Source organism: Natrix helvetica, assembly GCF_964273705.1.
Source record: "Natrix helvetica genome assembly, chromosome: 13".
NCBI classification, from domain to species: Eukaryota; Metazoa; Chordata; class Lepidosauria; order Squamata; family Natricidae; genus Natrix; species Natrix helvetica.
Window position 1 is genome coordinate 17,527,421 of NC_138557.1, and position 17,255 is coordinate 17,544,675.

The following is a 17,255-nucleotide window of genomic DNA, read 5'->3' on the forward strand; positions in this document are numbered from 1 at the left end:
TGTGTGCGCTGGCCAGCTAAGTTCACCCTTTTTTAAAGCCATTTTTCGCCCTCCCCAGGCTCCAGAGGCTTTATAGGAGCATGGGGAGGGCGAAAACAGCCTCTCCCCCCCCCGGACGCCCTCCGGAGGCATCAGGGAAGCCTCAAGACAGTCCCTGAAGCCTTCTGAGTGCTCAAAATGATCCTCCAAGCAAACCAAAGTGACTTCTGGAGCCTGGGGAGGGCGAAAAAAGGATGTAAAAATGGGGGGGAGGGCCTGTAGTGTGTGCATGCGCAGTGGGGGGTGTTGCACATTGCATTATGCGTGCGTCACACCTGCACACGATCCCCCTGCGCTCCCCCCACTTATGGCACGCGAGCCAAAAAAGGTTCGCCATCGCTGCTATAGCCTTATAGCCAAAGTAGCCTTAGCCTGTGTGTCTTTGGTTTCCCCATTTGGCCCATCTTTGCTGTCACTTCTAGAGATCAAACAGAGCTTCCCTGCTACATATTGGCTCCTACTGAATAGCTGGTTGATGCTATAGTTGAATTGCCATTGACATTTCCCAGCCTTATGTCCTGGGGGATTCGATTCCATGGGGCCAGGATCAGAGTGAACCACCACCACAGCCATCCTGGATCTAGTTCAAACTATGGAAGTCCAACAGGGTCAAGATCCTTTGTTTCTCGAGAGGTAAAGGGTCGCAGAGGGCAGGCACTGTGACAAAGAAGGCACCCAGCCAGGTCTTGTTAGCATGTCCAACTGTTGGGTCTTGTGAGTTGGGCAAACTCAGTTGGAGAGCCAGCAGAACCACAGCACAGATTCTGTGCATCCTGCAAGGCCTTGTCCCTTCCTCAGGAACTTACAGGTTCAAGTTCTTCCCAGGTGATTAACCAGGATACACTCAGAGAGCTTCAGAACGCAGCTCAGAGCACATTTAAGCAATTTCATCCACAGATGCCTGGAATATTCTTTGTGATGACCTTGCAGATTTTCTTCTGATCCCTTCCTATCCAGGAGGGACACTGAATAGGGCCACTATCTGGCTAACTGGGCACATGGTAAGAGCAGGAAAATAACTATGTGACAATATGCTTATTGTCATAAAATAAACCTCAGTAAAGGATTTTGTCCAAGTTTGGTCAGATTCAGTCTTCATTCTCCTCCAGAGGTCTCTCTATCACACAGGCACCAAGAGAGGATGAGTCCATTCCATCCACCGGAATCTCTCCGAAAACCTTCTGTGAGCCACACATGCAGTGAGACATGATCTGATCCACGGCCGTCTTCTCTGCTCATTGCTCAGAAGCAGCACCCAGACCTTGGTGGAACTGTGTCCCAGGACACTTGCCTTTCTCCTGAGAAGGAGGCAGCTATGCTTGCACCTTTGGCTGGCCACACTCCTCTGCCAGAGCAGCCTCTTCTTTTCAGATCTGGCATGTTGGTAGTTATGAGAAGGCATCGGTTTTAGTTTTCGGGGTAGATTTAGGTTGTTAAATAGTATGATTTACTTTGAAATTTGCTTTGCCTTTTTTTATCCTCAAAAATGTACTGGAGAGTGTACGCCACATCAAGCCAGCTGAGCCTATAAGCTCTGCAAATAAACAAACAAATAAACAGGCAGGCAGCGGCTGAAAATGGGGTTGCCTGCTGAAAGCCTGTGCCGGTTTTCTCAAGCTGAAGATTTGGCTGCTCTGCAGGGATGGGGTGAGATGGTTAAGGCTGGGCCCACATGTGTGAAAACTGTCCCTGTGGCGTAGGAGCACAGTCTGAGGGCAAGCAGGAAAGTCTAAAGAGTGGAAAACAACATGGGAGGCAGCTCTACCTGGGAGCCACAGAACTGGATGGAAAACAAGTTCAGAACAAAACGAATCAGAATTAATTAATGTTAGCATTTGTGTGTTCACTCTATACAGCAAGCTCCATTGATATTAATCTTGGGCTGTACATTTTGAGTCTCACCTTTTGTGCAAATGTGGGCCATTTGATCAGTTTACAGTACCAAGTAATGGATCATTTGAGCTGGCCGACTCAGGTCCCTTGAATGGAGCCTATATGTGGTTTCATGAAGCATGCCTGTTGGTAGTAGCAAATAGTCCTTACAACAGGTGAGGCTAGTCTGAAACAGACAGAGATAACCTGCCTCTCAGCATACTGTGTGAACCTGGCCTTGAAGGTACTTGCTCTGTTCTCTAAGAATGCGCAGCAGAGTGAAGCATAGCAGCAATGGGTATTCTGCAAAACAGTAGCAGCCCCAACTTCAGCCCCTGCACCCTCTGGAGGGGTGACTGTTGTCTTCTCTCCCTCCATCAGAAATGCTTTGCTGGTTCCACTGGCAGCACAGCCCCCCTCTGACCCCAGTCACCAGCAGCCTTGTGCTCGGCAAGGTTATCCCAAGGATAATCCAGGTATGCCAGGGAAGGAGAGGTAGGGAAGGAAGCAACTGCTCAGACTTGGATGGAACCAAATCCTGAGTCTGATTCACAGTTAATAGTTCTCTAGTTAAATTATAGTTTCTGCGTGCTGGATCAGAGCAAGCATTAAACATCTCAGCCACAAAAACAGGAGGTTGCGTCTCTCACAGTTGCCTTCCTGCTTCTTGTGCTCCTTTGGCAAGTGTTCCAAAATCACATCCTCCAAACAACCACTAGTTGTAATTAAACGCCTCTGTTTTCTTGGCAGATGGATATTTCCCTTTCCCTCTCAACAAGAACGCCGAGAGAAGAAGCAGGAGGGAGACAACAGAGCGTGACCTGTTCAGTGATGCATGCATTTAATTTAAATGCATCAAGTTTGGATATATTCATTAGGTGAGCTGCCTTCCTTATTATCCCTAGAACTGGAGGGGGAGGAGCGGGGCTGCCTGTGTTTGACTGATGGCAAGGAAGAAGGGAGAGTAGGGGAGCTGAGCTCTTTCCTGCAGTGAATTAGGATTGTCTACAAACTCAGTCGGGGCTTCAAAACGGGCAAGGCCAGCACTCAGCCAACAGTGAGGTTAAGGGGCCTTAGAGGCACCATGGAAAGGCCACACGCCTGGCCTTTGGGCTGCATATCAGCCACGTTTCTTGGCTGGTCCTAGAATACATAGAAGTTGACTTTCATCAAACACTCACCAAGAAGGAACAGAATTCCAGTAAGTGTGAAGGGACCACAGCTCTGCCTCTGGCCACAGGGCATCCATGGATTTGGTTCAGCGTTTACTGCGCAACATCACTGAACAGGAGTGATTTTCTTCTGAAGGAAACATTTTTACTGGTGTGGAGATGAAAGGTAGTCACTCCAGAATTAGCCCTTCCTGCTTTTCCTTGGAGAACAACTCTTTGTTCAGAAGGAAGAAGGATTTCTGCCTTGGGTAGGGGGTTGGACTAGACGGTCTCCAGGGTCCCTTCCAGCCCTCTGATTCTATGATTCTAAGTGGGACTAAGACATTCACCTGTCCTTTCCCCCGTGATTTCCTATCCTCAAAAACAATCAGAAACATTCTGCAGTACCCGATTTCAGAAGTGATTTTCAAACCTCTGTAGGAGAAACACACTCTGAATCTCCAAGCAGGAATAAAATACCAAGCTAAACAGTAGACAAGAAGGGAAGGTTCTGGAAAGCAGAGGGACGTGGCTGCTACCTGTGAAGTGACAAAGAGGATAGTAGTTGGTGGCCTGTAGTATTTACTCAGGTGTGGTTCAAGACCCTAGCAGAGTTTTGAGACAATTTTTTTCAAGTAGGTTGACCAGTGTTGTGCAAACATTTTGTCAAATGCAAAGCTACATTTATTTTAACAAGCCATGTTTGCTTTGCAAAGAGAGAAATCATGTCTCCCCCGCAACTTCTATGAGGGTTTTATAACGGAGTAACAGTTGACAGGAACCTTGGAGGTCGTCTAGTCCAAACCGCTGCCCAAACATGTCAGAAAAATGGCTGTTTTTTTTTAAAGCCTCCAGTGATGGAGCACCCACAATTTCTGAAGGCAAACCATTCCACTGATTGATTGATCTCATTGTCAGAAAATCACCTTAATTCTAGGCTGGATTTCTCTGATAATTTTCCACCCATTGCTTCTTGTTCTGCCTTCAGGTGCTTTGGAGAATAGCTTGACTCCCTCTTCTTTGTGGGCTTCCCTGGGATATTGGAAGACTGCTATCATGTCACCCCTGGTCCTTCTTTTCATTAAACTAGCCTATCCAATTCCTACAACCCTTCTTCATAGGTTTTAGCCTCCAGTCCCCTAATCATTTTGCTGCTCTTCCATGGACTCTTTCTATAATCTCAACAATTCTGTTTTAGACAAATGGTTTTCCAATCCAACTCCTGGAGGCAAGCGATTCCTCCTTAGTTGCAGGTTGGATGTTTCTCTGACAAGCTTCCTTCCATTGCTCTTGTTCTGCCCTCAGTTGCTATGGAGAATAATTTGATCCCCTCTTCTGTATGACATCATTCTAATATTGGGAGGTGGCTATCATGCCACCCTTAAGCCTTTGCTTTGTTAGGTTAGACATACCTTAATTCCAGTGGTGAAATTCATTTTTTTTACTACCGGTTCTGTGGGCGTGGCTTGGTGGGCATGCAAAATCCCCATTCCCTCCCCACTCCTGGGGGAAGGACATTGCAAAATCCCCATTCCCACCCTACTCTGGGGCCAGTCTCTGAACTACTCAAAATTTCCACTACCGGTTCTCCAGAACCTGTCAGCACCTGCTGCATTTCACCCCTGCCTAATTCCCTTAACTGTTCAACCTCCCAACCTCTTATGTTCTTTGTTGTTCTTCTCTGTACTTTTTCTATGACCTCAGGATCTTCGTATTGTGGATGCAGCAGTGTGGTCTTACCAGAGCAGTAGAAAGCGGGACCAACACTTCCTGTGATCTCGATGCTATTCCTCCTGTTGATGTAGCCTAGAACTGTGTTGGGTTTTTTTGGCAGCTGCAGCACACTGCTAGCACACGCATATGGTTGTCCACCAGGACACCTAGTCCCTCTCACATGCTACACTTGAGCCAGATACTGTCTATCCTGTACTTGTGCATCTGTTTTTTCCTGCCTAGATGCTTGGCTTTATTTTATTTTTTACCAGCAAACTATCTTTTTCAATAGACCCCAATGCTCAAGTCTGTCAAAATCCTTCTGAATCTTGAATCTATCTTCCGAGTGTTAGCTATTCCCCTGTTAGCTTTTGACAGGTTGGACTATTTTTTGCTTTTGTGTAAAAACATGCAAAAATTAATTGGGCACTTCTGCCTTCTCCCTGCTGCTGGTCTTCATCTTCTTTCATTAGAGCACCAACCACTTCCTTGATTTTCTCCTGCCTCTTTAGATGCTGAAAGGAATGTTTTTGTTATATTTGGCTTTTGTTGCAAGTTCATTCTAAGTCTTGGCCTTCCTGACTCAGTTCTTGCAGATTCGGGTTATTTGCTGGTATTCGGCTCCGATTACTAGCCCCGCTTTCCATTTTTTATACTTGTCCTTTTTGTCCCTCAGCTTCTCAGAGAGCTTTGTGCAACCATGCTGGTCTCATCAGGTGTCTATTGTTTTTCTTTCCCTGTGGTTTGGTTTTTATTTGGGGCTTTATTATATTCACAGCCTGCCAATACAAGCAGGCATATTTTAACAGAAGTTTGAAAGAAGCTAAAATCATTGATTTATTTCTTGCCTCTGAGTCAGTATTGAGTCCTGGCAGCTACTTGGACAAGTCCCTGCAGTTTGACTTTGAAATGAAGCCTGGACGTCAGGGAGTTACACAAAAATAAGCATTCTCCTCGTTGAAATATGGTTTACTTTTTTATTTTATTTTTGTTGTTACTTGCTTATTTACAAAATAAGAGTTTAGTCATAAGGTTTTATCAATATTGTATTTGAGGCATAGATTTCTTTTGAGATTGTTCCAGGGAAGCAGACAGTGTCTTAATCAGATGGATTGGGCAGATATTCATGTTTTAGTCAGGAAATCAACTCTTCCATGATGAATTGTGTTCTGGAAAATGGCAGCTGAGAAGAGAGGGCGAGGCCAGAGGCCAGGCAGGCAGATCAATGGGAAAGTGACCAGGACCATTGGTTAGCCTGGTGCTCACCCATAAAATCACACTATGGCAGGAGGCTCCAGTCTGTGAGAATAGGAGCTAAATGTCTGCCAAGGATGGGTGAACATTGGGGTGCTGCTGACCAGATCCCAGACCCTTTGGGGACCAGTGAAGGATTGAATGATGGTCCAGAAACGTAGACAGAGAGTTAGACTGCCTGCCATTGGAGCAAAGATTACTGTCCAGAGGAGGGAAAGGAGCCCCAACTGCTCAAAGTGGGAAATGCCATAGTAGCAGCAGAAGCTGGATGGGGGGCGGGGGGCTGTTAAGAAGATTGGAGGAACTCAGTCAGAAGAGGGTTGAGCAAGATCGGAGCAAAGGAGGGTGTTGTGGATGTATCAGAGGACAGATGGAGGGGCACTGATGATTGGGAAGAATAACCACAGTTGAGGAGCTGGGGGGGAGATTGACCCCTTCCGCATGAAAGAATGGGAGGCAAAGAGCCTTTGTTGTTAGGTGAGAGCATAGCATCCTCCTCATTAAAGGAAGGAGGAGGAAAAGGGTGTGTGAAACAGAAGGACTGATGTAGGAGTCAGAAGGAAATTGTGGTGACTTGATGAGGAGGAGAAAGAGGCGAGGAGAGCAAGAGGAGCCTATTCAGGTCTTTTAATCATTCTTCATCACCTCCTCCAAGCCCGTTCACTATCTTTGTTACTCTTCCCCTTACTCTTTCCAGTTCCTCAAAGTATTTTTTAAATCCTTTAATCCCCAGTGCAGCTGACTGATGCACCATTGTGTGGTACCATCGCTTTCTATGATCTCAACTCCATGACTCTGATGATGCAGACCAAGACTGCATCAACTATTTGGGCATCTGTAGCACATGGCTAGCTTCTGCTTCACCTGTAATCTACCAGCTCACACAGATCCTCTCATAATTACTTCTGTCAACCAGGTATTGCCAGCTTCCACCTGTGCATCTGTTTTTCTTACTAACCTTTTATTTTGGCAATTGAACTGCACATAAATTGTACGCCGCCCCGAGTCCCTTGGTGGAGAGGGTGCGGCATATAAAATGGATAAATAAATAAATAAATAAATAAATAAATAAATAAATGGGCCCAAGATGAAGACTTTCCAACTTTGAATCTGCCTTCTGAGGCATTTCCTAGATGTTGATGTCCAGGTTCTGGGTTCACTTTTTTCCTTTTTTTCAAGAGCGAGACAACTTTAGACCTTCTGCCGCTTCTTTAGAGGAACGATTCCTGAGATCACATCTGCCAGTTCCTTGAAAGGAGGGGAATGAAAACTATCCAAGACCGGAATTCCTTCAGAACAGCCATGTAGAGAAGAGAAGCAGAGATCAGATTCCAGTTTATGTGACAGTTCTCTAGTATTTCGTCTTGTAAGCCAAGGATGTAGATAAGCTACAAACCACAAGAGGAGAAAAGCAATGCCTGTCAGATCTGACAAAATGCAAGATTTTTCCTTTTGCCAATGCTCCAAATTCTTAGGCTCTGTGCCTGCCTGCATGAGATGGATGATTGCTTCCTCTAAGAAAGCCATCACTGCAAATCTGTTTTATCACAAGCAGATGTTTGCTGGAAATATCAGAGCATTTCAGTAGGGAGAAGAGGATAGAGCTCGGGGCAGTATTGTGTAGTGGTTTCATCCTTTCTTGAGTGGATGGTTCCCATCCCTCTGCCTGGGAAGATGTTGAGCTCCATGGCAGCTCATTATGAGTGCTTCAAGATCTCCCCTCCCCCACTCCTTTTAAGGGAAGGAATTCCAGACTCTTCCGGAAGAGAAAGAGCCTTTTCCACTGTGGCCCCTCTGTCCATTCAGCTGTCAGAGGTGAGATCTGCTCCAACCCTTTGGGCCTTCCAGAAGGACATTAAAGCCAGGATTTGTTGATTGATGTGGGGCCCTGAATGGAGCCTTCTTTGCTGGAGGAGGTTGATGGGGCAAGAAGAAGACTTCGTCCCTTTGTCGTCTGCTAGTTCTACTTCTAGATTTTATATAACTTTTCTTCATTTTTGTTTTTATATTTAGATTTTCACCTTTTGTAAACCCTACATAGTCGCCTTATTAGTGAGATGGCTGGCATACGAATTTAATGAATAAATAAAAAATATCTGCATAAAGCTGCTGAGTTTATTGAAACATTTGGGTGCGCAGAAATTGGATTACTGCATTTTGCTCTACATGGACTTCCCTTGAAGTCAACCTGGAAATTGCAGCTGGCATAAAATCTCCCACGTTCCCATGTGCCAATCAAAACAACCCATATTGTCTTGTTACAGTTGTGCTGCAGAGTTGCATTGGCTGCTGATTTGTGTCCAGGTGTTATATAAGGAACTGGTAATAACCCATAGAGTTCTAGGTGACTTTACCCTTAGTTGACTGTGAGATTCTAGATAGTAGAATCACCCAGCCAAGCTATGCCAGAGCAGAGTGCATGTTCAGTCAGTGTGTTTGCTCCCACACAGGGTGATAAGCATTCTCCTGCCTCCTCCAAGGCGCTGACCTACCCCTTATGATGTTCAGAAGTGAGTGAAGATTTGACCTGTTTGGAGAGGATCCAGGGACTGAGAAATTGGGGAGATAAAGGCTCCTGAGGTGGGGATGAGCGCTGGTGATGACTGAAAACTGTATAGGAAGATCTTTTTGACATATGGTTGGGGAGGATGCTGTTTTGTTCTTCATCACAAACACACCATCTCTGTTCCCTTTTTCAGTAGTGCTGACCTAGGGAGACTGATCAAGCGACATGAGCTTGATCCGGGGAGGGGTTGAGGGGGACTTCAAACTGAATCCTGTGGCGGTTGGGAGTATGAAGGAGGACACTGGAAGGAAGATGAGCATGGCTCCTTTAGGACAAGAAGGCAGATTCGGCAAGGGAGACCTGGTGGTCTCATGGATCTCATGAGGGAACATGGAACTGAAGGATACTATTTGTGCACTGACAAATACATTATTATCAACTAGTTGTAAAGGAAGCAAACAGTCCTCTGGGGGAGGGGAGGTCCTCTTTGGGCACATCAATGGTTCCTCAAGATACGTGATCAGATTGGAGTGAGGCCCTGCAAGGCCCTGCGGTTTTCAACATTTTTATTCATGACTTGGATGAGGTAGGAGGGAATTCATCAATGCCATAACATTTGTTGGGGTAGCTAATACCCTGGAAGACAGGAATAATACCGAAGAGGAGCTTCCAAGTTAGCAAAATAGAAAGAAAATGACACAGGGCAAACTTTAACAGAGATAAATGCAAAGTTATTCCCTTAGGAAACAAATCAAATGCTCAAGGATAAAATGGGGGGCTAGCTGCTTTGTAACTGTACATGTGAAAAATACTTGGAATAATAGAAGCTATGAGTCAGCAGTTTGAAGTAGCTGCAAAAAGAAAAAAAGGCAAATGTAATCCTAAATTGCATCAAGAGAAACTGTTGCCAAATCACAGAAAGGATTCATTCCACTTCTGAATATTCTGTCAAACTTTGGACTTCAACTATAACAGATATTGAGACGACCTGTTGGGTTCAGAGATATTTCCGCACCTAAACCAATAAGCAGAAGGACACAGGTGGGCAAACAGGCAGTGGCAGTCAGAGGGAGTTTCAACTTCCTGCCAGCTTCCCATGGACTTTGCTGGCTGGAAGAATCCAAAATCATGATCCTAGTGTTGCGGAAAATCAGGAGATTTGGACTGCGAGATCAAGAAAAAGCTTTACTTGGCCAAATAGTTCAGATAGAGATAACAATTTCTAACATCTGAACAGCGTTCTAATCCAAACATGTGTTCTGATACCGTGTTCAAAGGATCACAAACACGGAAATATTAAAGCATTTCAATTGGTTAAGTTCCGTATTGCTAGGCAGAGAAGCATGCAGGAAACACTAGTTTCATTCTGGCTTTTGTGCTTAAGCCCTATGTCTGACTCGCAAGCGAGACCTCCAACTGATGGCCTACTTACAACAGGTTTGCCATTTCAAGCTCCCTGTGTTCAAACTTCCTGTTCTACTTCAAGACTCAGTAAATGTATAACAAGATAGAAGGGATAGACGGTGCCCCCCAGGAGATCTTATAGTCTGACCTCGCTTCATGTTCACTCTTATGTCCAAATCTCGCTTTATGTCATGCCTTACTAGGACCATGGCTGATCACAGGGGCATGATAGCGCTGCAGGGCAGCCTGGTGGAGCTGCAGCAGCCACAGCTTTCCCTATGCGCCACGAAGGGTTTGGGAGATCTTTGAAATGTCAGTCCCAGGGGAGTCACGGATCCCACACTTTGGATGCATTTTTTATGTTGGCTAATTTCAGGTACCTTGATTCGAAAATTGTTGCTCTACAATGCACCCAATTGAAGAACATAAGCAGACAGGACAGTTTTAGTACTCTATAGAAGATATAATATAAAGAAGGGTGTAAAGTAAGACCAATAAAAAGATTAGGGAAAGAGTGGAGACTATTTTGCTTTATGAGCAAAAGGCCAAGCCAGAGTGCAGAACACAAAATCATGAAGTCACAGGAAAGAAGATTGGAGTTTAGTCTCAGGAAACAGTTGGACCAAAAATTCTTTTTACTGGATGTACTTGAGCTACAGTGACCATTAGGTGATTTTAACCGTGCAGTCATGTCTGACTTTTGGCGACTTTGTAGCAGTGGTGGTTTGCAGGTGCTACACGCTGGTATGGGCGTACTGGTGCCTGTCCGGAGCACCAGGTACAGTTCCGGTATGGTGCTCCGGAGGGCCCACGCGCCCGTCCGAGCTCCTTACCTGTATTTGAGCTCTTTGGCGGTCTATATTCCTCTTGATAAATAGAATTAAAATATCTGGGAACATCAGTCAATCCAGCATGGAGTAATATCACTGGTATTACTGCTTATTATTAATAAAACAAATTAGCAGGCATCCCTGGCTAATTTTTTTTACAAGGGAACTTTTTTTCAAAGTTCTGAACCCACTGATGTTTTTGGGAAACTTCTCTCTAGGATCGATGGTTACCCTTGGAAGAGAAGCATCTTCTCTAGCCGGATGGTGCTTTGAGGGGGCACCATCCAGCTAGAGAAGGGGGTCTGGCCCTTGGTTTTCTGCTGCTGCGGGTTGGAAAAACCCTTAGCTACCCACTATCAGTTGTCCCACAGATGAAAGGGAATTGGTCATGGAACAAGCTATAATTGGGTTCCTGGTGGCAGAAACCCCCTGGCTGGGAGGGGAAGGATGGCGAAGCAGCCTGTGGGCTCTTTCCACACAGAAAGACCTTTCCTCCTGACCCAGGGAAAGAGGAGGCAGAGCTTTGCTGAAGCCAGAATCAACGCCCCCCACCCCACCCTTCTTACATTTCTGACTCCACACGGCTCCCCCCAGCTCAGCTGCCCCTCAATGTCACCAGATGCTGCCTTCTTGCCTCTCGGCTGCTTCTGATTTCAGGTGAGAATTTCTCTTTGTCACAAATTGCCTATTCAGGTAGTAAAAATTGGCCTTTTTCTGTCACAAGTGCAGCGCTTTTCATATTTTCACTTCCAGCTGTCTTTTACTTTCTTTTCTCTCTTCGTTAATAGAAGCCGTTGAGGGTAAGGCGCCCTTAGCAGTCATCTGCTCAATGGAACCTGAGAACGGAGAGGGAGTTCCGGGTGACGGCAGGACAAAACCGGAGCTTTTAATGGTGTTTTTGATTTGTGAAATAGAGAAAATTGCATTTGATTATATCTGTAATGGGGGATTATAACTTTGGACTGGCAGGGCAGCTAATGGCTACTTCACTGCAGGGAAAGATTTTGTCTTGTCACATCTATGCCTTTTGAAACAATTACATGCATTTAAAATATTGTAACTTTGGATTTGCATAGCTCAGAGCTTTCCTCCAAAATATCAGGAGGGAAGGGGGGGCTGAGAAAAGCTGCTCCTTGACTTTTGGACGTGTCCTACCCCACTCCACCCCGAACTGTAATCTTAGCATGAAGAGCTGCAGCTTCATTGCCCACAGGACCGGGTGCTTCTTCCTTTCCTTCGGACCTGTGAAGGGCGTGGCCAAAGCAGAGCTGGACACCTTTGGGGAGAGAAAGAGTCCCCCTTGAGCTCTCCAGGCTGCTAGGTTGTCTTGGCTTTGCCCCCAAATCTTCCTGTGGGGCAAAACAGCATATGGCTCCTGGGTACCCATAGCTGGGGTGTCAGCTTTGGTGCATGTGGGCACACCTGTGACTGGGAGGGTCCCTGAAGGCATTTTCTCCCACTGGGACCCCTGGCAGAAATGGACGGAGAGTGTCTAGTGGGGAGGAGGGGGAGGTTCACGGTGCCACTCAGAGCCGGATTTTCATGGCTATGCCAGCCTTGTTTGTGATTGTGCTGCAGGACAAGGCAACCCTTGGAGGCAGCTGTGGGGCGGTTGTCTGCAAGGTCCGGCTTACTGAGCAAGCTAACAGGCTCAGCAAACAGTTTTGCAAAGAGAGAAAAACCAACATTTGGTGGGAGCTCAGCAGAAGGGGAGGGGGGGAGAGATGGAAAAGAGGAGGAAGAAAGAGGAAGCGGGGTGAAGGGATGAGCAGCTGCTCTTTTCTGCTGATGGCCTTTTCCCTGTCATTGGAGTCCTGCTTGTGGATGCTTGTGGACGGCTGGCTCCCAAGACAAGAGGAAGAAAGGAAAGAGGGCTTTTACACAGGATTCAGGGGAGAAGAGAGAGGAGAAAGGAGGAAGCAGAGGAGATGAAAGAGGCTGACATTTTACTGCTGACTCTGCTGCTGACCAGGTTCAGAGAAGGGAGGCAGAAGGAAACTGTGAAGGAGGCAGAAGGAGACAGTGCGCTCACTGAATGAGTGAACAGGGAGAGTGAGCAGAGACTTTAGTAGTGTGACCCTTTGGTAAAGAAAGGGGGAAGCGGCTGCTCCTAGGAGGGGAGGGCCATGCTGGTTTTCTTCATGAAGACAACTGGTTGACCTCAGCAAAGGGTCTATCTCCCAATTTATCAGGGAAGGGTCTATCTCCCAATTTATCAGGGAAGGGTCTATCTCCCAATTTATCAGGGAAGGGTCTATCTCCCAATTTATCAGGGAAGGGTCTATCTCCCAATTTATCAGGGAAGGGTCTATCTCCCAATTTATCAGGGAAGGGCCTATCTCCCAATTTATCAGGGAAGGGTCTATCTCCCAATTTATCAGGGGTTCTGGGAAAGGGGCCTTCAGGGAGACAACGGTGCCACAAAGAGAGAGGCCAACCAAGCGGAGGGGACAGGGAGATGGAGGGATGTGACCGAGAGGACCAAGAAGATTCTGCAGCTTCAGAAACGCTGTCCCTGTGGATGAGGTCTCTGGCCCTGCAGGAAGCGCAATGGCCATGAACATCAGGGGCTGAGAAGGGAGGAAGGGGCTACAAGTTCTGCAAAGGGAAGATTGTGCTGGGGGGGGAGATGGGTGGTGATAATTAGAGACTCTGCTGAGAGAGACCATAATGGCAAAAGAGGACTTGGCTGCAATACTATTAAATGACCCCTGATGCCCACTGAGTGGGCAGACGGATGGAAATGTCAGTGTCCATTCTGGCCCTGTGCTGTTCAACAGATATATAAATTACTCAGATGAGTGGTTAGAAAATATGATGATCAGCTCTGCAGCCAACACAAAGATGATAGCAAACACCTTGATGGACTGGATCCATTTTCAGGAGGGTCTTGACAAACTGGACAGTTGGGCAGGAGCAACACAATGAATTTTAAAAGAGACAAATATGGCGAAATCAGGGGCATGGATGATGGGGTGAGGAGAACCAGCCTGGGCACCATTGCCTGTAAAAAGAGTGTCTTTAGCTAGTCTAGGGAGTCACAGGCTGAACCTGAAGAAGCCGTGGTGCTGCAGCCAAAAAGAAGGAAAGCAGATGCCCTCCTGGCTGCAAAGGATCAAAGGAAGGGATCGTTCTTCCCCATTCTGCATTGGTCAAGCCACACTAGAAGACTTCTCCCTGTTGTGTCTCAGCCATCCAGGTCCTGGTTTCCCCAAAGGTGCTTTTCCAAAAGGCATCTGGACTTTCTTGAATTTTTTCTTTTTGAAAATGTTTCACTTCTCATCCGAGAGGCTTCTTCAGGTTTTCCTGTTCTCTTTCGTTCTGCCCTTCAGGAAAGCCAGTGGAAGCCCCAGGCAGTAAATGCAATGACAGTCTTGTGATGTAGCAGTCACATCAATTAAAGTAAAATGTTCTGGAAAAGTCTGTGGGGATTCCGTCTTTTCTCCTCTCTGTCTTTATGCTTCCCAGAAAACATACATGGCAGCAGCTTCTTTTTGGCTGGTCATCTAGAAGCATCTCCTAGAAGCTCTTCAGCCATGGAAGAGGCAGCATGGGGGGGGACTCTCTCTTCCAGGGAAACCCAGCACTGAGCAGGGGGTGGGAGGAGGAGACCCCCAAAGTCCCTTTCAGCCCAGACCGTTTATCAGCTGAGGCACAGGCCCCTTTCCACTCACCCTGTGCGGATGAGGGAAATGAGCTCAGCCTTCCGAATCCACCACTGAAAGCAGGTGCAGCTCTTTCCGCCCTCCATGATCCCCCAGAAGCCCTTGCATTGCTGAGGAAAAGTCCATCCTGTCATCGACTGTGGCGGAACCTGCAGCAACAATACCTCCACCTCCTTCCCATGCGGAAGGGAAAGCAGACAACCTCACTCTAGGTCTTTGCATTGGGGGCATGCAAGCCTCCAAAATCCAAGCAGCCCATCTGAAGGGTATCAGTAAACTCACCGAGCTGCCTCTCCTTTTAATAAAATGCTGGGGGAGATTGGGGGTCTTTGTAAGGCATCAGCTTCTCAGAAGGGGAAACCGACCATCTATAAGCTCCCGCAGAGCTTGCATTAAAAATAAGAGGCCAGCCTACTGGGAGTCAAATAAGTCTCAGCTGAGCCAGAAATAGATCCGATTTAATGGGTGGCGACACGGTGGGATCCCAGGGCTCTGGGGTTTGATTTGAACTGATCCTCAACTTTGGGGAACAAACTTCCCTTGTTCAGCAAAAATAGCCATCGGGTGGTGGAAGCAGACTTCAAGGGAAGTTTAGGAGAAACTTCTCACAGCAAGAGCTGAAGACATGGCTTGGGATGACTTCACTGAAGCAGAGAGATCTTGCAATCCCAGATCCCAGAGCTGTCATTTGACCTGTCATTTGATCCCTTCCAGGATTTGATGAAGTTCTGCTGCTGCTCCATTTGGCCTGGGTGGGATGACCGAGGGACATCTGTACACTTTTAGCCCCTTTCTTGAAGGACATGTAGCTATTCAACTAAAAGCACTATTGAAAATCAATAAGCACAATGTGTTTCAAAGCCAAGTTAAAATAAAACCTGACAATATTATTTTTGATATTATCCTTCCATATTGCCAGAATCAACATGCTCCTTTACATGAATTTTAAAAAGTGCCAAATATGGTAGAAGTTGTTCAGGTGTAATCCTAACCCTTCTCATTTTTAAAGAAAAAAACAAGTCTATGAAACATGAAGGTTATTTTATTTTTGTTTTGTTTGTTATTTGTTATTTTAACTTCATAGCCATTTTAAGCCGCAGTGCAAGCACAATAAAGTTTGGAAATGCATAGTTGCAAATACCAGATAGTTTGCATGACTAGAAGACAGGATTTCTTGATTAAAATCAATACAGTTGAATTATACCTGTTTTTTAAAGCACCCAACTGCCCTGGAATTTAGGCATACTGACTAATATACTAAGCGACATAATGAGTAACAGGTGAGAACATCAACTTTAAAAGCAAACAACTTTAGCTTTCCTTCCTTCTTCTGCCGGCATGTTGTAGGACTCATTGTCCTACAACCCATCAAACAAGCCACGGTCGAAGAAGTCTGAAGGATTCAGAAGGTTCAGTCATGATTTTCCAATCTAAGTGGCCTTAGCAAATATGCATATGGAAAGGGAGGAGGAGGAGGACTGAGGAGGAGGACTGAGCCAATGTTATCCAACAGGCTAGCTAGCAGCCCAGAGGAGAAGCAGTTGGCAATGTTATTTGACCAACAAAGGACAAGGACCAAGCGGGGGGGGGGGAGGTTTGCTGGAGCAGCTCAAAAACCCAGACAGTCTGAGCCCAATAACAAGCATCACATCCAAATTAGCGGAAGCAACAATTCTCTCTCTGCAATAGATAAATCACACTTGGAATAGGAGCCCCAGCCTGGGTATTGCCGTCTGCCTCTTAGGAGGAATTCCTGATAATAGGAGCCGTTAACCAATGGAAGATGGTACCTAGTGCTGTGATGGATTTACTGGAAGAAATCTCCCTGGATTCCTAAGCTTCCAATTCACATTGACTGCCTTCTTTTCAATCCATCTTCTAGCAATCCTTATCAGACCATTTGTCATTTTTGCAGCAATCAGACTCTGGATTGATATTTTCAGCAAGTCAAGCTTGTTGGCTTGGATACCTCATTCCTCATTCGCCAATGAAAAAAGGCTTGCTTACCACCCAGGGGCACAGTTTTGGGGGCTGGGGGCCTCTACCAGGGGTGGGATTCGGCCAGTTCAGACCGGTTTGGGCGAACAGGTAGCTCCAACGATCAGGTGGGCCCGCCCAGCCATGCGCTATACCAGTGATGGCGAACCTTTTTTGGCTTGCATGCCAAAAGAGGGGGGAGTGCACGGGCGTGCCACACCCATAATGCAATGCACACGACGCAAGCGTGCATGCATGTATGACTAGCGCTCCCCCCATTTTTTGTGTGCTTTTTTCACCCTCCCCAGGCTCCAGGGGCTTTATAAGAGCCTGTAGAGGATGAAAACAGCCTCCCTGCCCCCCCCTCGAGGCCCTCCGGAGCCAGAGTGTGAAAAGCAGCTCTATGGACAAACTGGAAGCCGGTTTGCTCAATGGGTCATTTTTTGCTCTCCTGAGCTTTTAGGGAAGCCTCCTGAAGGCCCCTGGAGGCTCTGGAGGGCTAAAACGGGGGCCCACGAGCAAACTGGAAGTAGGTTCTCAAACTTCCGATTTGCCTATAGGGCAAGTTTTTCGCGCTCCAGAGGCTTCAAGGTTTGCCATCATGACACTATTCTGACCTATATTCCCTTTGTTTGAAGCCCAGCTGATAGGCGCGGCAGAGCGGATGGCCTCAGCTGTTTTTCTCACTGGGGCTGCAGTAGAAGGTAAGTTTTTGAGCTGTTTTCAAACGCAAAGCACATGCTCAGCGAACCGGTTGTTATACCGGTTGAATCCCACCACTGGCCACAACCCAAGCAACTGAGGGTCTGAGCACTTTTCAGAGGAAGGTGGGGTGAACACTTCT